This window comes from Oryx dammah, unplaced genomic scaffold, assembly GCF_014754425.2.
Source record: "Oryx dammah isolate SB20612 unplaced genomic scaffold, SCBI_Odam_1.1 HiC_scaffold_4, whole genome shotgun sequence".
In the NCBI taxonomy this organism is placed as follows: Eukaryota; Metazoa; Chordata; class Mammalia; order Artiodactyla; family Bovidae; genus Oryx; species Oryx dammah.
This window is the reverse complement of record NW_024070188.1, coordinates 62,273,264-62,293,984: the sequence shown is the minus strand read 5'-3', so window position 1 is coordinate 62,293,984 and position 20,721 is coordinate 62,273,264. Positions and strand designations below refer to the sequence as shown.

Sequence of the window (20,721 nt, the reverse complement as noted above, 5' to 3'; positions counted from 1 at the left end):
AAACAGACTTAAAATCTGGGAACCTCAGCTTCCTCTCCTATACTTGTAACCTGATTTCATCCTGGCTTCACCAGCGGAACACGCAGATGAGGTCACATTAACCATAATGACGCTTACTTTGGCAACTGTCCCCTCCAGCTCAGGCAGGATTTCTGGTTCCCTTTAAGTCCATTTCTCCCACAGGCTCCCAGGTGTGCCTCACGTGTGCTTACCTGCAGACAAGTTAGTTCTGCTCACACCATCAAAGGCTCTGTTGCTCCTCTGCATCCTCCCTGGGAGCGTCCATCTATTCTGCTCTGCTGGACCCACAATAGGGCCTTCTTCTGCTTCTGCTGTGAACACAGGTATGCCCACACATTGGGCCAGGTACCTGAAATGATTTTGGTACTCAATTCTAAAAATCTCTACCCTGAACTGAGTTTCTATCTGGTTTTCTAAGGGCAGAAATTCTACGCAAACCATCCCTAGGTATGTGGGTTTCCAACCCCAGGGTACACGAGGATCACCTAGTGAGTTGTTGAAAATGTGGACTCCACCTGGCCCTTTCAACTGCATTTCTGGTGTCAAAGATCCAAGGGCCACCTGGAAAACACATGTCTGGTGTGTTGCTGATTGGGATGGCATCAGCCTGTCTATAGCATCCACCATTTGTCCTCAGTCATTTCCGGTCCTTCATCCCATAGCAGGGTGCCATCCACAATCAACCCAGCTCAGGCTGGGACGGGCCAGTCTGTAATCCCGGGCTCAGGCTCTTGTGTGATTTGTTGTTTTTGCTGTGGTTTAGTCACTGTCGTGTCTGACTCTCATGGGACCCCATGGATAGGCTCTTCTGTTCATGGGATTTTCCAGGCAAGAACATGGGAATGAGTTGCCATTTCCTTCTCCAGGGGATCTTCCCAACCCAGGGATTGAACCCAGGTCTCCTGCCTTGGTAAGTGGATTCTTTACCACTGAGCCACCAGGGAAGCCCACCTTGTGTCATTTGCCATGATAAAAATATTCTCAGTAGCAAGTAGTCTGAGGTGTAAACAGACAAGCTTCTGGGTGTTCATCTTATTTTTTCTCCTAAATTTTTCATCTTCCTGTGTTCCCTGGGCACATCTATTTACTCTTTCTCCCATAGCTGAAACCTAACATAGTGATCAGATTCTTTCCTCTTTCTTATTCCCAATATATAATCACTCTTCAAGGCCTGTCTAATCTCCCTCCTGGGCCCCCTTTATTTTATTTTTTGTTATAAAATTGCTTTAATTCAGTTCTCTCTGTGGGCAATGGTCTGCCATGTTCCTTACAATACTGAGTGTGTAGTTGTTCTTATGGGTCCCCTTTTAATCTGACCCCCATCCACTGAGCCACAGCCACTTAGGCAGCACCATCTCTTGCCCAGACTATTAGGACCAACTCCCAATTCTCGCTCTCCCTCCAGTTCCTTCCTTATGGTCGAAATCTAACCTCTAGCCAGAGTGACTAATCAGAAAGGCAAATCCATCATCCCATTTCCCACCATCCCCGAAATCAGTCATTTTCCTCCTTAATATTGTACACAAAGCCCCAGCATATTAACCTGATAAAATGCACTGCCCAGCTAAAAGAGAAGTCTCATGCGATGGTTGAGACACACACCCATGCAACTTTCCTTCCAGCCCTGACAGCGGCTCTGAGTAACCTCCACAGAACCAGTGATATCCATGGAACACCATTTAAAAACTACTTTTCTGAAAAATAAATTCATAATTCCCTGAATAGCAAAAAATAAAAAAAGACACCTTGTAATCTAACCCCCACTCACCTCTCCAGCTTTGTCCCCTTGCATCATTCTGTAGAGATATCCTATGTGCTTAGCTGTGCTGACACTATGGCAGTCACTTGTCACCTGCAAATCTTTAGATTTAAATTAATTTCAATTAAATTAAAAACCTGGTCCCACTGTCAACTAGCCACATCTCAAGGGCCCAAGAGCCACATATGGCCAGTGGTAGCCACAAAGAGCATCACAGATACAGAATATTTCCACCTGTGCAGAAAGTTCTATTGGACAGCACTGCTCTAAAGATACCAAATTAATAACAGCTTCCCAAGTCCTACCCACTTTCTCACAGTCTAGAGCCTTGGTACATGCTGTCCTCTCTGTCCAGCATCTTTTCCTCTCTGTTGTCTATTTGGTAAATCCAAGAGTCTGGCGAAGCCTGCCCTTAGGAGACTTCCCCGAACTTTCCAATCTCCTGTCTCCTTCAGGGATGACTTGAGCACTGTTTCCTCTCTGAAACCTTTGTACTCTGAAATTCTTTTAAGTTCCTGCCAAGTGGGACCTTTAAAAATTGTATATTAAAAAGAATAAACACAAATTTAATGTTTAAAGAAAAAAGTTCCTGCCAGGGCTGACAGAGAAATTGGAGGAGGCCCAGCCCTTATCACCTGGTTTTGTACTTATTTGCTCAGTTGCATATTTTGTGTATTAGACTGTGAGCAGAGGTACTTCAGTTCTTCCCAGATGGCTCTGGTGGTAAAGAACCCAGCTGCTAATGCAGGAGACATTAGAGATGTGGGTTCGATCCCTGGGTCGGGAAGATCCCCTGAAGAAGGGAATGGCAACCCACTCCAGTATTCTTGCCTGGAGAACCCCATGGACAGAGGAGCCTGGGGGGCTACAGTCCATGGGGGTCACAAAGAGTCGGACACTGCTGAAGTGACTTAGCACGCAGCGCACAGAGACACTATAACTCATTTTTGTCATCAAAGCAATCAATAAATGTCTGTTAAATTAATAAACTAATTGATAAAAATGGAGAACAATCAGATTGCTGTATATGTTTGCATGAAAATGATAATCATCATGGAAATGGTGAATGTGACACCAGAAAGACCGTGCCCCTCAAAGGTTCCCATGTCCTGCTGCTCAGAACCTGAGAATATGTCACGTGACAAGCCAAAGAGACTTTGCAGATGTTGATAAAGTTAAATTGCTTGAAATAGGGAGATTATTAGGCATTACTCGGTGGGCCAATGGAATCACAATGTAATTCTTACAAGTGGAAGAAGGAAGCACAAGAGATTAGAGTAAAGCAATGTAAGAAGGATACAGTCAGCAGTTAGTTGCTGGCTTTGACGAGAAGTAAGATGGCCTGGAGCCAAGGAAAGTGTGTGGCCTCTAGAGGCTGAAAAGCAGGGAAACATATGGTTCCCTGGAAACTCCAGAGAGAAACATAGCCTGCCTACCCTTTGTTTTTAATCCAGCAAAACACATCTCAGAGTTCTGACTTCCAGAACTGTAAAACACATTTGTGTTGTTTTAAGCTGCGATGTTTTTTGTACTCTACTAGAACACCAGAAGGAAATGAATACAGGAGGGAGGAAGGAAAGGGCGTTGTTGGAGAAAGAAAACATGTTTAACAGGGGGACTTTTCAGCCCTGGACTCCTGAAGTCCAATGCGGGGGAGAAAGAAAGTCCTATTGCCGAAGAGTGAGGGACATCATCACTGACCCCAAAGCAGAGAGGATGTGTCCTGGCTTCTGGCTTTAATCAGAGAATCATGGTCAGCTGTGAGGGAGTTTCACCAGAGCCTGGAGCTGGGGATTTCAGTACAGGAAAGAGGAAAGTTTCTCTCGAAAGGTGCTAATACCCAGTCTAGATTTTATCCTCTCTGAGAGTACAGAAAATGACCAAATCTTTTCTAAAAGTGCACAAGTATCTAACCTGTTGCATGAATCAAACAAATATTTACAGTGTGACTATAAAAGACACTGTGTAGCTTGACAGGCACAGTGGAAATTTTATTTTGTACAGTGAAACAGAGTAAGTTATGTTATAACTCTAGCTATGTGCACAATGGAGAACCTTCTGTTCAGAGAAACTTAACTGTTTACCAATCTACTTCCCAGTCAGAGTTTCAATATGAATTGAATAGTTTTCAATGATTTGATTTTGTTTGTAAAGGTATTTATCTAATATCTTTTAATCCAGGAAATGTTCCTTTGAATAGAGAAATGAAAAACCTGGCCACAGTCTAGTAGTGAAGAGAGACCTATAAAGCATTAACAAGGTCTCACACCTAGTGAAAATATCTAAACTTATCAGGAGATGATGATTAAAGCATGAATTGAAGGATAGTATATGCCTGCCAGTTAAAGAAGGTGGGGTAGGGGTGGCTCCGGGAATACCAGGAGGTGGCTGGCATTCCTGGCAGGTGTCACCCTGAACCTTGATTCTAGGTGTGGCTAATTCGGGAAATTGCAGTCCTTCCGCCTTGCCCTGCTGAGTCAGAGTATAAGGTAAGGAGGGAGGGAGGTGAGAAGAGTGCTTAGAAAGAAGATGAGGGGCAAGTCTGGTAGGGGCTCCATATTCCCTGCTGCAATCAGGACCCCTGAAGGGTTTTTTTTTTTTTTTTTAATCCTAAAGGGATATATTTTAAAATTTATTTTTAATTGGAGGATAATTGCTTTACAATGTTGTGTTCATTTCTGCCATACATTAACATGGATCAACCATAGGTACTATTGTCCCCTCCCATGCATATGTCCCCTCCCTCTTGAACCTCCCTCCCAGCCTGTCCCACCCCTCCAGGTTGTCACAAAGCACCAGGTTGAGCTCCCTACCTCACACAGCAACTAGGGACAGGTTTTTAAGAGGTTGTAAAATGTGCTTTAGAGAATGGGCCTAGAGCTTCCTTAAGACACTTCACTGTTCGGTAAAAAGATGACCGAAAAAATTTTCAAAAATATTTTGAAAGCTGTATTATTTACATCTTACAGCACAAAACAGTAAAGAAAGCTCATCTGTTCTTTTTTTTTTCTTTTTAACATTCCCTGGTGACACAGCTGGTAAAGAATCCACCTGCAATTAAGGAGACCTGAGTTTGGTCCCTGGGTTAGGAAGATCCCCTGGAGAAAGGAAAGGCTACCCACTCCAGTATTCTGGCTGGAGAATTCCATGGACTGTATAGTCCATGGGGTTGCAAAGAGTTGGACACGACTGAGTGACTTTTACTTTCTTTCTTTCTAATAATTAAGAAGTTTTATGAATTTAGCTTCTATTCAAAATTAAATAAGCAAAAGCGAAATTTTTAAGAAACTTTTTACAAATTACTTACATAAAAGAAAGTTAAGAGGGACAGTCACAAGTCTGTAACAAATAATTACAAAAGTATCTAGGGCAGCATGAATACAGACCATGTCACAGAGTGGTGACCTAACTGTGATATGAATAAGGCATAACTAACATTTGCACCAAGACCAGGATTTAAAAAAGAAAAAAAAACTTTAAAAGCTTCATTCTACATTAAGCTTCTTCTCTTCCCTCAGATCATACTGAAGGGTTTTAAGCAAGGAATCACTGGGATTAGATTTACACCTTAGGGAAGGATAAGCTGATAGTCATGCTCTCAAGACAAGGCTGGATGGTAAGATGAGGAGACCATGTCTATGATGACAAATTCACAACAGATGGAGAGAAGTCACACAGGAGAGATGTAAATGAGGTGTAACTTGATGGGTAAGCATCCCCAAACTCGGTTATTGATTTTTTTAGGGAGAGCAAGGGTTTCAGTGTGAATGACAGGAAGTAGGGATGCGACTGAGCCAAGAAAACTTGATTGTAAGCACATTGGCACCACAAAGGTGCCAGCATGCCTTGGCAAAGCTATACTCTGCATGATTACATCTATTAGTTATTGCTATTGCTTCTTAAGAACCAGGAACTGTGAGGAGGACTTTGTATTTACCTTTGAACTTAATGTTTACAACAGTTCTGAGATGTGCAAATTGTTATCACATTTTACAGCTGAAAATTGAATGCTCAGAGAGATAAAATAAGGTAATTTACCCAGATCACAATGCCTGCAAATGATAGAGTCAGGATTTACGTCTAGAAATATATTGACTTGAACGCTACACAACAGTCTTTATCATCATCATCGTTTTTAAAATTCACCCAATGGAAATTCCCCAGTGGTTTGGACACAGTGCTTTCACTACCAGGCTGGGTTCAATCCCTGGTCAGGGAACTAAGATCCCACAAGCCTAACCCAAAGTACAGGTTTCAAATTAAGAAATTAAACAAAGGTAGCAAGATCTCCAGGGAGAGCCTGGAAAATGAAAATGACAAGGAAGAAGATGAACTCACAAAAAATTCTGAGACAAGGACGTCAGAAATATAAAAGAGCAGAGATGTACCTCTAAGATTCTTTCCTAAATTCACTCAGTTAAAGTTAAAATTATATTAGAGAGATTACTTTAAAGTAGTGAAGGATTCCACATGCTCACTTGCATTTGTTCTTTCTCGTATGAGATTACTCATACAATGTGCAAATAAATAACAATGAAAGGGTTTAAATTTCATGGGAAAATGATTAGAATGAAATAAGTCATATAGTAGTGCAGCATGATGACTAATAATATTGAATTGTATATTTGAAAGTTGCTAAGAAAATAGAAAGTGCTGCACTCAATATCCCAGCAAATTTGGAAAACTCAGCAGTGGCCACAGGACTGGAAAAGGTCAGTTTTCATTCCAATCCAGAAGAAAAGCAATGCCAAAGAATGCTCAAACTACCACACAATTGTACTCATCTCACATGCTAGTAAAGTAATGCTCAAAATTCTCCAAGCCAGGCTTCAGCAATACGTGAACTGCAAACTTCCAGATGTTCAAACTGGTTTTAGAAAAAGCAGAAGAACCAGAGATCAAATTGCCAACATCCGCTGGATCATGGAAAAAGAAAGAGAGTTCCAGAAAAACATCTACTTCTGCTGTATTGACTATGCCAAAGCCTTTGGCTGTGTGATCACAATAAACTGTGGAAACTTCTGAAAGAGATGGGAATACCAGACCACCTGACCTGCCTCTTGAGAAACCTATATGCAGGTCAGGAAGCAACAGTTAGAACTGGACATGGAACAACAGACTGGTTCCAAATAGGAAAAGGAGTACGTCAAGGCTGTATATTGTCACCCTGCTCATTTAACTTATATACAGAATACATCATGAGAAACGCTGGACTGGAAGAAGCACAAGCTGGAATCAAGATTGCCGGGAGAAATATCAATAACCTCAGATATGCAGATGACACCACCCTTATGGAAGAAAGTAAAAGAGGAGAGTGGAAAAGTTGGCTTAAAGCTCAACATTCTGAAAACTAAGATCATGGCATCCGGTCCCATCACTTCATGGGAAATAGACGGGGAAACAGTGGAAACAGTGTCAGACTTTATTTTTCTGGGCTCCAAAATCACTGCAGACGGTGATTGCAGCCATGAAATTAAAAGACGCTTACTCCTTGGAAGAAAAGTTATGACCAACCTAGATAGCATATTCAAAAGCAGAGACGTTTATTTGCCAACAAAGGTCCGTCTAGTCAAGGCTATGGTTTTTCCAGTGGTCATGTATTGGTATGAGAGTTGGACCGTGAAGAAAGCTGAGTGCCAAAGATTTGATGCTTTTGAACTGTGGTGTTGGAGAAGACTCTTGAGAGTCCCTTGGACTGCAAGGAGATTCAACCAGTCCATTCTGAAGGAGATCAGTCCTGGGTGTTCTTTGGAAGGACTGATGCTAAAGCTGAAACTCCAATACTTTGGCCACCTCATGCGAAGGGTTGACTCATTGGAAAAGACTTTGATGCTGGGAGGGATTGGGGGCAGGAGGAGAAGGGGATGACCGAGGATGAGATGGCTGGATGGCATCACTGACTCCATGGACCTGAGTATGAGTGAACTCCGGGAGTTGGTGATGGACAGAAAGGCCTGGTGTGCTGCAGTTCATGGGGTCACAAAGAGTCGAACACGACTGAGCGACTGAACTGAACTGAACTGAACTGAACTGAAGAAAATAGATCTTACACATTCTCATCACAAGGAAAAAATTTGCAACTACATGGTAATTAATGTTAAGTAATCCCAGATACAGAGCAGCCTGGTGGGCTGCCCTCTGTGGGGTCATACAGAGTCAGACAGGACTGAAGCGACTTAGCATCAGCAGCAACAGCAGACTTACTATGGTGATCATTCCACAATACAAAAAGGTATCCCACTCTGTGAAGGCTCTGTGAAGGCTCTTTACACCACTTTGCTTTTACAAAAGACTTACAATAGTACGTTTTGTCTAGCGAAAAGACATCCAAAGAGGATTTTCATTCTTATGAAAATGGGCAAAATTAGCGTTTGGTGATTGTTTTGCAGTGAACCTTATAGAAACAGCAGACACCCCAAGTGGTGGTGAGAGTGACACCACCATGCTCCTTCCCTGGGCACTACCCTCAGCATCTCAACAGCAAGCTGCCCTAGTTGTGAACCATGTCTGTGAGCATCTGTGTCTTATTTCCATTCATTTTGTGCAGGCGTCAGCAAGATGTGTCCTAAGGTAACTGCTTCTTCGCTTTAGGCCACTTCAAGTTAACTAAAGTTGTCATAGGTAAGCTCTCCTTTCAGATGATGGGGAAACCTATAGATAAAAATAATGAATTATTGTGTTGTACACTTGAAATTAATATAATGTATGTCGATTATATCTCAATTTTTAAAAACTGATTTTTCATCTAAAGTAAATGCCATCTTAGGTAATTGACAGGAGATTTTTCAAAGGCAGATTTTAAAATGCATCCACTACCCTCAGTTCAAAACCTTCATCTATAAACTGGCTCTAATCCCACCATCTAAAAGCCAGTTCTCCTGAGGCAATTTCTGATCTCCCCAAAACTGTGTGCATAACTTCCAGCCATGCGTTGTGTTTTGTTTTTCCCCCTCACTGTACAGTTAATTACTCAAGGCAAAGGATCATTTTCATAGGTTCTTCGAGGTTACCATAGTGCCTATCACAAAGCAACTAGTAAATGCTCAGTAAATATTTGTTGAGAGCCTTGATTCATTTCATCAATAAATAGATGTTAGATTGCCTCCTCTATGCAGGCCATGTGTGAGACAGGGAGGACACAAGAGGAACACTCATGATGCACGAATCCTACATCATGGAACTCCCGGGTTACTGGCAGCACAGACATTCATCAAAACATTGCAAATCCCAGTGTGATTTCAATTGTGATTTGTAATCCAAAAGCAAGATGTGGTGCTATGAGTGCCTAGTAAAGACATTTCCAAACCAAGGAAGTCTGGGGAGACATCTCTGAAAAAGTGATGCTTTGAGCTGAGTTCTGAAGGAAGAATGGGGGTTAACTCAGTAAGCGGGTGGAGAAGCATACAGGGCAGAAGGAACAGCACATGTAAAGGCCCTGAGCCAGAATGGAAAAGGAAAGAAGGAACGACTGACATCCTCTTCTAGAGCAGGTCAGCCACCAGGAAGAAGGTCAAGGCCTTGTACTTCTCAATCTCCACTGCCACTTCCCCACACCTTCATAATATCAGTATCAGTATTATGTGGCAAATATCCTACCAGCAAAGCTGGTGGCTCAATGGTCAAGAATTCGCCTGCAATGCAGGAGATGTAGATTTGATCCCCGGGTTGGGAAGATCCCCTGGGAAAGGAAATGGCAACCCACTCCAGTATTCTTGCCTGGGAAATTCCATAAAGAGAGGAGTCTGATGGGCTAACGTCCTTGGGTTGCAAAAGAGTTGGACACAACTGAGCAGCTAACAACAAAAACATCCTTATATTAAACCAGCATCCAAAGTTTTTCTTTCTTTTGAATACTTATTAAAATGTTTTTCATTCACAGTTCATGAATTTTAAATTACAGATTTGTATGCCAAAATAATCAGTGGCCCATGAATCAAAAGAAGCTAGGATCTAATTAACAGTGTGATCTTGATTATTTGCCTAACTTTTCTGGGTCTTGATTTCTTGATTTGTAAAAATCAGAGGGTAGACTACTATAGAAGTTTCCCTGCTCTTAAGTTTTCTACATTTAAGTGGATATAGATATTTAATGCTTGAGGGGGTATTGGCATGTATAATACAAGCTATAACATGGTTTTCATCTCTGATCTGTTTGTTATTCAAAAGCTGTATTACCTTAGGCAAATGACTTAACCTTTCTGATCCATAGTTTGTGACTACAATAATGTCTACCCTGCAGAGTTATCAGAAAAAAAAAAAATGTATAAAGCACTTGACTCACAGAAGTTATTACAAATGAAATATACTATATTAGGACTCTGAAGTACTACAAAGCACTAAACATCCTATGACTTCCTTTTTAAAGGAAATTGTAAAACAATGCACAATAGCCTTAAGGAAAATGAGTCTTTGCCCAGTTTTTTAAAGAGAATAACCATTCCTCCTCCATGGAGGCAGGCTGTTATTACTCACTGTTATCACTAACTTTAAACATACCCTCATAAGTAAAAAATTATATTTGCTAAGCGTTTGCCCTTTTGCTGAAAAGACCATTGAATTTGAGAATTCAAAAGGCCTTTTTCTCATCAAGTAAAGAGAGAAGAGAATTCTATCAATAGGGAATTTGCATCTACAATCTAACAATTTTTTTGGTTTCAGCTTTCATTCTAAGAGGCGTTGTCATTAAGATTTAGGGAACAAAATGTGGGAAGTGAATCCATCAATATAGCAGGCTATGAGAATGCTCACCTCAGAGAATCATGCTATTAATTCAGTGCAGTTTAGGGAAAATTGTATTAAAAATAATTTTCCCTCATATCTTACCTGCATAGGCCCTGGTCCTAAAATCCCAGCAAGAATTGATATAAATCCTCTCTCTTCTCTGAATAACCAGCATGAGCATGGCTACGTGCTTCTAACTGTGACAGATAAAATTACATTTTAAAAGATATATTCTTCATTCCACCACAGAAAAATGGTTACAATTATTTCAAAAGTTCAAATCAAAATATTTAAACCAAAAACTCATTTCTTTCACATCATTGCTTTTACTAAAGTTTTTAAAATATCACATTATTTTATTCCACATCCATTTTCATCAAATGGCATATTGCTTATTGTAGGACAGGAAAAATAATTTTCTCTCTACTCCTTCAGCTTTTTGGCTGAGCTCCTCCCTGTAATAAAAGACAGATTAATAGGAGAGAAACAAACAGAAATTTAATAACTTGTATGTCTCCTATATACATGAGAGAATACCAAGGAAAACTGAGTAACTCCCCAAAATGGCCCAAGCCATTTGAAAAAACAAACCCCTTAGAAAGTTAGATATATGACTCAAGAAGACTCTTGCATCTTCGCATACACAGATAAGCACTGAAATCATTACCTGAGATATCAGTTCCTTGTGACTTTAATCTTTAATGGAGATGTGTGCTTGACTACAGATTTTCCAAGTAAAAAACATGTATCTGCTCACTTCTCCCCTACTTCTGTGGAGTGGTTCCCTCAGAGCTACTGAGAGGTTGTTTCCAAGACTATAGTCCTCAGTACAGCCCCTGAAGAAAACTGAAACTCACAACTCTCACACTGCATTTTTCTTTTAGCTGACAGACAACTGCACAGCAGATTACACATGACCAAACAAAAGATTATCAAAACTCAGTTAGAAAGTGGTGGGATGAAACTTAGGAAAGAGGCTGAAAGTTCAGAGTCATCGAATGAGAAAAGGTAAAGGATACCAGAATGAGCCCATAGAATGAGAGAGAAAACAATTTGAAGAGATCGTGGTAGAGACACTTCTGGAATTTATAGAGAATAATAATTCTCAGATTCAGTGAATCCAAGGGACCTCAAGCAAGACAAACAAAAATAAATCTATAGCTTCTGAAAATGTGTTGAAACAAAAGAATACCCAAATTATCCCAAAGTTGCCAAAAAAGAACAAGTGTTTACTTCTTCTTCAAAGTGCTAAGAGATGTTATATTCAGTGAAACTCTCTTTCAAGAACAAAGGTCAAATAAAGACATTTGAAGATAAAGACAAAGTTTACCAGCAACAGAAACTCACTAAAAAAACTTCTGAAGTATAGTCAGCCCTTTGCATTCACAGATTCCACACCTGTGGATTCAACCAACTGCAGACTGAAAATATTCAGAAAATTTAAAAAAAAGAAGTTCCAGAAAGCTTCATAAAGAAAAACTTGAAAAATAGTTTATTGGCCATAAACTCTTTACACAGCACTTACATTGCATTTACAACTATATAGGTGGCATTTATATTATACTAGGTATTATAAGTAATCTAAAGATGATTTAAATTATACAGGAGGGATGTGTGTAGGTTATATGCAAGTACTACATGGTTTTATACAAGGGACTTCAGTATCCAGGAGGTTTTGTGTCCATGGTGGTCTTGGACCAATCTCCTACAGATACTGAAGGATGACTATGCTTTTCTGGAAGAAGGAAAATGATCCCAGAAAGAAAGTCTCAGATGCAAAATGGAATGGTGAATGAAGAAAATAATAAATGCATGGCTAAATCTAGAGACTCACTGATTACACAGAATATTAATAACAACAGTGCTCACTTTTTACAAGTATAAAGATAAGACAGAATCAAAATCCTGGATTAAAAAAGCATTGAAGTTAGGAAAGGTAAGTGTTTGATTAAGTTGAGACTTGAGTTAAATGCGGGCTTCTCTGGTGACTCAGATGGTAAAGAATCTGCCGGCAATGTGGGGACCCTAGGTTCAATCCCTGGGTCAGGAAGATCCCCTGGAGAAGGAAATGGCAACCCACTCCAGTATTCTTGCCTGGAGTATCCCACAGAGGACAGAGGAGCCTGGTGGGCTACAGTTCATAGGATCTTAAAGAGTCAGACATGACTGAGTGACTAACATTTAAGTTAAATGTGAATATTAAAATTTCTAGAATTACTACTAAATATTTAGAAATAGAATGTATCACTTCCAAATTATCAGAGAGAAAAAAATTGAACATGGCAAGGGGATACCTTAAAAATTAATACATTTACATAAGTCAAAAACTGCAGAACTAAATAATACATGTTTTAAAACACATGTATGATGAAATTACATTTTTTAAAAAGCAAGAGAATGAGAAACACAAAGTGTAGACTGGTAAATACCTCCATAGCCACTTCCTCTCAGAACCAGATAATATACTCAAATGAATTCGAGAGGAATTTACCAAAGGGACTACTTACAAAGGTAGAGACAGTGTGTAGAAAATAAGTCAGCGCATTGCCTCATTGGCCCTTGCCAACAGAAGTCAGAAAGCAAAGGAAGCTGTGGATGGAGACTGTTGGGATCAGACTCAGCTCCCCAGAATGCAGAGTACGTGGAGCAAGGGTAGCAAGGTAAAGAGGAAACAGAAGGTATATACACAATGGGACTCATCCTCCTTTTCAATCAATAAATGTATGTTTTTTTATACCAGTTATATGCATGCTGGGCTTCCCAGGTGGCAGCAGTAGAAAAGAACCCCCCTGCAATGCAGGAGACATAATGAGATGCAGGTTCTGAAGCATGGTCAAGATGCATGACTGAAGCAACTTCACATGCACACACATATGCATGGTATGTTTTACAGCTCGAAAATGGGAAAAAATGCAACGAAATGAACATGGCAAGGGGATCCTTTTTCCTTCCTCATTGAACTATTACTTTAATGATGTTCCAAATGCAGAAACAAGGAGCAAGAAAAGTAAGAAACCTTAAATACCTAGTAACATGCATTGGTTTTCTCTATTAGCCAGCTCTTTTGCATTGCTTTCATTTTTCTTCATTTGCACATTGAACAGAAAAATATTCAAAGTAATCACAATCTCATTTATCAGATCATCTCGCCAAAAAATAAAGGTAATTTCCAAATTTCTCACTGGGAAGAGTCAGGGATAACTCATCATTTTCAAGGAAAGCAATTTGTTGCTCAAAATCAATAGACTGGGAATAAATCAGATCCCATTTGATATGAAAATGATATAACAACTAAATAAAAATTAACTAGAAGAAGACTGTTAAAACACAAAATTCAGGGACTTCCCTGGTGGTACAGTGGTTAACAATCTGCCTGCCAATGCAATGGGCGTGGGTTCAATCCCTGGTCCAGGAGATTCCACGTGCCAAGGAGCAACTAAGCCCATGCACTGTAACTACCGAGCCCCTGCTCTATAGCCTATGAGCTGCAACTACTGAGCCTGAGAACTGCAACTACTGAAGCCACCACAGCCTAGAGCCTGTGCTGCACAACAAGAGAGCCACCACAATGAAACACCTGAGCACCACAATGAAGAGTAGCCCCAGTGCACTGCAACTAGAGAAAGTCCGTGCACAGCAACAAAGACCTAGTGCAACCAAATATATACATACTGGGCTTTGTGGTGACGCAGTGGTAAAGAATCCACCTGCCAATGCTGGAGATGCAAGAGACATGCATTTGATTCCTTGGCAAAGGAGATTCCCTGGAGTAGGAACGGCAATCCACTCCAATATCCTTGCCTGGGAAATCCCACAGACAGAAGAGCCCAAAGGGCCACAATCCATAGTCACAAGGAGTTCGACACAGCTTAGCAACTAAACAACAATACAACTTAGCGTGTGTATGTGTGCATAGAAGAGAAAAGAAAGAGAATTAGAGATACCAAGGGAACATTTTGTGCAAAGATGGGCACAATAAAGGACAGAAATGGCATGGACCTAATAGCAGCAGAAGATATTAAGAAGAGGTGGCAAGAATACAATGAAGAACCTTGCAAAAAAGATCTTAATGACTCAGATAACCATGATGGTGTGATCACTCACCTAGAGCCAGACATCCTGGTGTGTGGAGTCAAGTGGGCCTTAGGAAGCATCACTATGAACAAAGCTAATGGAGGTGATGGAATTCCAGTTGAGCTATTTCAAATCCTGAAAGATGATGCTGTGAAAGTGCTGCACTCAGTATGCCAGCAAATTTGGAAAACTCAGCAGTGGCCACAGGACTGGAAAAGGTGTTTTCATTCCAACCCCAAAGAAAGGCAATGCCAAGGAATGTTAAAACTATCAAACAATTGCACTCGTCTCACACGCTAGCAAAGTAATGCTCAAAATTCTACAAGTTAGGCTTCAACAGTACATGAACTGAGAACTTCCAGATGTTCAAGATGGATTTAGAAAAGGCAGAGGAACCCAGAGGTCAAATTGCCAGCATCTGTTGGATCATAGAAAAAGCAAGAGAATTCCAGAAGAACATCTACTTCCACTTCATTGACTACACTAAAGCCTTTGAATGTGTGGATCACAACAAACCATGGAAAATTCTTAAAGAAATAGGAATACCAGACCACCTTACCTGCCTCCTAGAAAATCTGTGTTAAAGTCAAGAAGCAACAGTTAGAACTGGACATGGAATAACAGACTGGTTCCAAATTGGGAAAGGAGTATGTCAAGGCTGTATATTGTCACCTTGCTTATTTAACTTATATGCAGAGTACATCATGCAAAATGCTGGACTGGATGAAGCACAAGCTGGAATCAAGATTTTAGGAAGAAATATCAATAACCTCATATATGCAGATGACACCACCCTTATGGCAGAAAGCGAAGAGGAAAGTGAAAAAGCTGACTTAAAACATTCAAAAAAAAAAGATCATGGCATCCGGTCCCATCACTTCATGGCAAATAGATGGGTAAACAATGGAAACAGTGAGAGACTTTATTTACTTGGGCTCCAAAATCACTGTAGATAGTGACTGCAGCCATGAAATTAAAAGACACTTGCTTCTTAGAAGAAAAGCTATGACCAACCTAGACAGCATATTAAAAAGCCAAGACGTTCCTTTGCCAACAAAGATCCGTCTAGTCAAAGCTATGATTTTTCCAGTAGTCATGTACGGACGTGAAAGTTGGACCATAAAGAAAGCTGAGCACCAAAAAACTGATGCTTTTGAACTGTGGTGCTGGAAAGGACTCCTGAGAGTCCCTTGGACAGCAAGGAGGTCGAACCAGTCAATCCTAAAGGAAATCAATCCAGCATATTCTTTAGGACTGACGCTGAAGCTGAAGTTCCAGTACTTTGGCCACTTGATGTGAAGAACTGACTCCTTGGAAAAGACCCTGATGCTGGGAAAGATTGAAGGTAGGAAGAGAAAGTGGTGACAGAGGATGAGATGCTTGGATGACTTCATCGACTCGATAGATATGAGTTTGAGCAAACTCTGGGAGTTGGTGATGAACAGGGAAGCCTGGCGTGCTGCAGTCCATGGAATCACAAAGAGCTGGACACAACTGAGCAACTGAACTGACTGACTGATACACATACGTTTTCATACCGTATTTTGGGGCACCTTGCCCTGACCTCCAATACTAGGTTTCCTAGAAGCCAAGAAAAATTGGGAGCTCAGATTGTGAGTTTTTAACCCACGGTTTCTTAATGACTCTGAAATCATAGGTAAACTCTTGGGCATATGAGTCACCTTAATGTCCCATACATCATTGTCTGTGCAATCCAGTTTCTGTTTGATGTGCAAGTCATAAATGGTCAGTCTCCAGTATGACTGAGTGACCAAAGTCCAGTTCTTTTTCTAGCTTCTTGGCCAAAGAAATTTTCTGGGCAAACTTACATGGTCCACTGAAGGAGTTCAGAACCAGCCTCCTTAAAATGTGCCACTTTGTCATGTGAATTATTTTGGAGCTAAAGGCAGTGGAGACTTGTAGAGTGCAAGAGAAACTTCTACATGTCTTTTAAGTACCTACGAGAATTTAAATTGGGGTTTTTCCTAGAATGAGGATTATTACCAGAGATAAATTTTATCTGAATGACTCATCTATATGACAAGGCAAATATCTAGTTATCAAACATCTGCTCTTTCTATTATCTTATGAATTACTTCTTCTTCTTTGAAACCCCAGATCTGGGTCCTGTTCCTTAGCTCAGCATGACATATATACCTTATTTTGTCTTTCTGTCTTAAAACCTCTCATGTATGTGGGGTTCCTATATGTATAAAGTTAAATTTGTTTTTCTCCTGTCAATCCATTTCACGTTGATTTGATGACTAAGCCAGTTAAAAGGACCTTTGAAAAGTAGAAGAAAATTCTTTCTTTCTGACACTGGACATCATCCTGGTTGTGGCTTGCCCAACAAGACTTCAGTCTCTGTTATGTCTATAGCCTCTCTTCTGCAGATTACCTTTTCCTAATTTACAAATAATTGATTACTAAAAACCATATCTTATAGAAACTGAATAGTACAGTAACAATGAACAAACTTTAAGATCAAACAGATCTGGGTTTGAATCCTTGTCAAGCAATTTTTAGTTGTGGGCAACTTGTTTAAATTGAACTTGGTTTCCTCATCTTTAAAGGGGGTATTATAACATCTAGTTAGGAATATTATAGTGAAAATGATATTCAGTAATAGCATGTGTCTGAAACAGACGGAGTGCCTCCTGAATGGTAGCTCTTGCTAGATTATTAATCTTTGCAACAGAGACCTCTAAAAAGCTGCAGAAACCTTAATCCTAAGGTCAGAACAGTAAGGACCATTTCTTACATCAATTTGCAAGAATGCCAAAGACAACAATTTCAAGTTACATTATTGATGGCAACATAACAAGAAGCTATACTAATTCAGACTGGATAGTATAATTTTGGGTGACCTAATTTGATAAAGGGCAAGAACTCAAATCTTACAAAGGACAAATGTTAATATTTTACTTAAACCAATGTCAAATCTGTTATCTCAATTGGACTTTTTTTGCATAATTTAATTAGGTTCACTCAAAACAGTTTTCTGGTGAATTCACTAAATACACAAGATGCTTTGGATACAAATATTCTCTGTTGTTAACTGAGACTAGATCTACAGACTTAAGGTACCAGATGTGTACATGGCCTACACATTCTCATCACTCTATACATGACCTTCTTTAATTTTTTAATTTATTAATACATACAAAGTTCTAAATAATACAGTGAGTACTCACAAACACATCACCCACCCAAATTAGAGCATTACAGATAATCTGCATCTTCCTGTTTGTTCTTCCCCTACCTTATGCCTCTCTCTTCCCTCAGAAGGAATAGCTATCCTGAATTTTATGTTCATGCTTCCCTTGCCTTTTCTGTTTTACAATGAATATATGTGAAGTAAAAATAAACAGATGCATAAATGTTCTGGTGGTGCTGTTTAGTCGCTAAGTGGTGTCTGACTCTTGCAATCCAATGGATTGTGGCCCCCCAGGCTCCACTGTCCATGGGATTTCCCAGGCAAGAATGCTGGAGTGGGTGGCCATTTCTTTCTCCAAGGGATCTTCCAGACCCAGAGATTGGACTGCATTCCAGGTAGATTCATTATTGCTGAACCACCAGGGATACCTTTATAAATACCATGTGATTTTATGTGGTTTTTGAACTTTATAAAAAGGATGTTATACTATGTGTTGTCTTTTTGACTCTGAACAGTTGGTTCAAAATTATATTCCTAAAATTAATTCACATTGTTGTATGCAGGTGTACTTGATTCATTTTCTGTGCAATATACTATTCTGTCATGAAAACATACTAATTTATCTATTGTCTGGTAAATGAGAATTTGAGTTGTCCACAAATTATTTGCTATTAGAAAGCATGATTCTATCAATATTTTTCTGCTTCTCTCCTGATTCATCAGTACTGGAGTTTCTCATTTGCGTGTAGCAAGAGAGAAATGGCTGGGGCATAAGCTGTACAAATGTTTGACTTTTCATGATAAAGCTATATTGTTTTTCAAGTCATCACAAAAATAAATTTCAGTGTAACATGTGTGGGTCACAATAAACTGTGAAAAATTCTGAAAGAGATGGGAATACCAGACCACCTGACCTGCCTCTTGAGAAATCTGTATGCAGGTCAGGAAGCAACAGTTAGAACTGGACATGGAACAACAGACTGGTTCCAAATAGGAAAAGGAGTACGTCAAGGCTGTATATGGTCACCCGGCCTATTTAACTTACATGCCGAGTACATCATGAGAAACGCTGCGCTGGATGAAGCACAAGCTGGAATCAAGATTTCCAGGAAAAATATCAATAACCTCAGATATGCAGATGACACCACCCTTATGGCAGAAAGTAAGGAACAACTAAAGAGCCTCTTGATGAAAGTGAAAAAGGAGAGTGAAAAAGTTGGCTTAAAGCTCAACATTCTGAAAACTAAGATCATGGTATCCAGTCCCATCAGTTCATGGCAAATAGATGGGGAAACAGTGGAAACAGTGTCAGACTTTATTTTGGGGGGCTTCAAAATCACTGCAGATGTTGATTGCAGCCATGAAATTCAAAGATGCTTACTCCTTGGAAGAAAAGTTATGACCAACCTAGACAGCATATTAAAAAGCAGAGACATTACTTTGTCAGCAAAGGTACGTCTAGTCAAGGCTATGGTTTTTCCAGTGGTCATGTATTGATGTGAAAGTTGGACTATAAAGAAAACTGAGCACCGAAGAATTGATGCTTTTTAACTGTGGTGTTGGAGAAGACTCCTGAGAGTCCCTTGGACTGCAAGGAGATCCAACCAGTCCATCCTAAACGAGATCAGTCCTGGGTGTTTATTGGTAGGACTGATGCTGAAGTTGAAACTCTTAATACTTTGGCCACCTGATGTGAAAAGCTGACTCATTTGAAAAGACCCTGATGCTGGGAAAGACTGAGGGCAGGAGGAGAGGGGAACTAAAGAGGATGAGATGGTTGGATGGCATCACCGACTCAATGGACATGGGTTTGGGTGGACTCCAGGAGTTGGTGATGGACAGGGGGGCCTGGCATGCTGTGGTTCATGGGGTTGCAAAGAGTCAGACATGACTGAAAAACTGAACTGAACTGAACTGAATTACAGTAAGTGAAAACTGATTAAACTCCTTTATCGAAAAATAGAATATATGAAATTCAAGAAACCAGGAAGGAAAAACATGAGTACAAGTGAATAAAGAAAAGAAAAAGAAAAACAATGATAACAGAAACAATAAAGACATATTTAGACATTAATGAAATAAAGCAAAAACAAAATATTAAAATAAAATAATTTTTAAAATAAATGCATAGGTAAAATAGCATCCTAAAAACACTTTCAGAAAAATTACATAGGAAAGCCTTCTGGAAAATCTGGCCAAGAAGGTACTTTGCAGCACTGCCTCTGTATCATAGAGGTAGAGGCAGCCCAGGTTTCACTATTGGTGGAGCAGATGGATAAAAGTTGATGTTTCACACCAGAGACCAGCTGTCTCTGGTTGTTTGTACACAAGAGACCAACTAGATGAATCTTAAGGATTCAACACCTATTTATTATTTTTTAAAATCTCGGAACACTAGAATATTAAGAATTTCCTTAAGTTCATCTAACAAAACTTTTAATAAGTATCCTACTTAATGAAGAAACTTTGGATGCTTTCATTTTATGATCAGGAGCAAAACCCTCCATACAGATTCTACTTGACAGTACTGAAGACCTTAGTCAACATACAAGAAATAAGAAACAAAGGTTTAATGATTAGGAGGGAAGAGGCAAAACTGCCTTTATTTACAAGGAATATCAACTAGCAAAAACAAACATGTACAGAATCAACAGAATAATTTCAGGACATAATAATAAGATTTAGTAAGACTGCCAAAATTAAGGTAAATTTACATTCCTCTACATAAACAATTCCTAAAGAAAAATGTGACAGAAAATAATAGAGCAATAAAAATAGCAAAAGATGTTGTACTAGGAGAAAAGTTTAAAAGTCTATTAAAGGACACCATAGAAAAGCAAGAAAGCAATTTAACTTTATTAAGATGTCATTTCTCCTCAAACTGATCTAACGCAATTTTAATAAACGTTCCAGTTAGGTTTCTTTTGAAGAAGAAACAGACAAATTTCAAAAAGTATATGAATGAATAAAAGATTGCACACATAAAACA

At 39.7% G+C, this 20,721-nt stretch overlaps 1 long non-coding RNA gene across 1 annotated transcript; it reads right to left on the bottom strand.

Annotated features, from left to right (window-relative positions):
- Nucleotides 1–5,940: 5,940 nt before the first annotated feature.
- Nucleotides 5,941–20,369, bottom strand: LOC120863076. Its single transcript, XR_005720919.1, has 4 exons — nucleotides 20,356–20,369; nucleotides 12,362–12,365; nucleotides 11,333–11,337; nucleotides 5,941–6,015 (listed from the first exon to the last, which is right to left on the bottom strand). It is a non-coding gene; the product is annotated as an uncharacterized LOC120863076 (long non-coding RNA).
- Nucleotides 20,370–20,721: the final 352 nt, after the last annotated feature.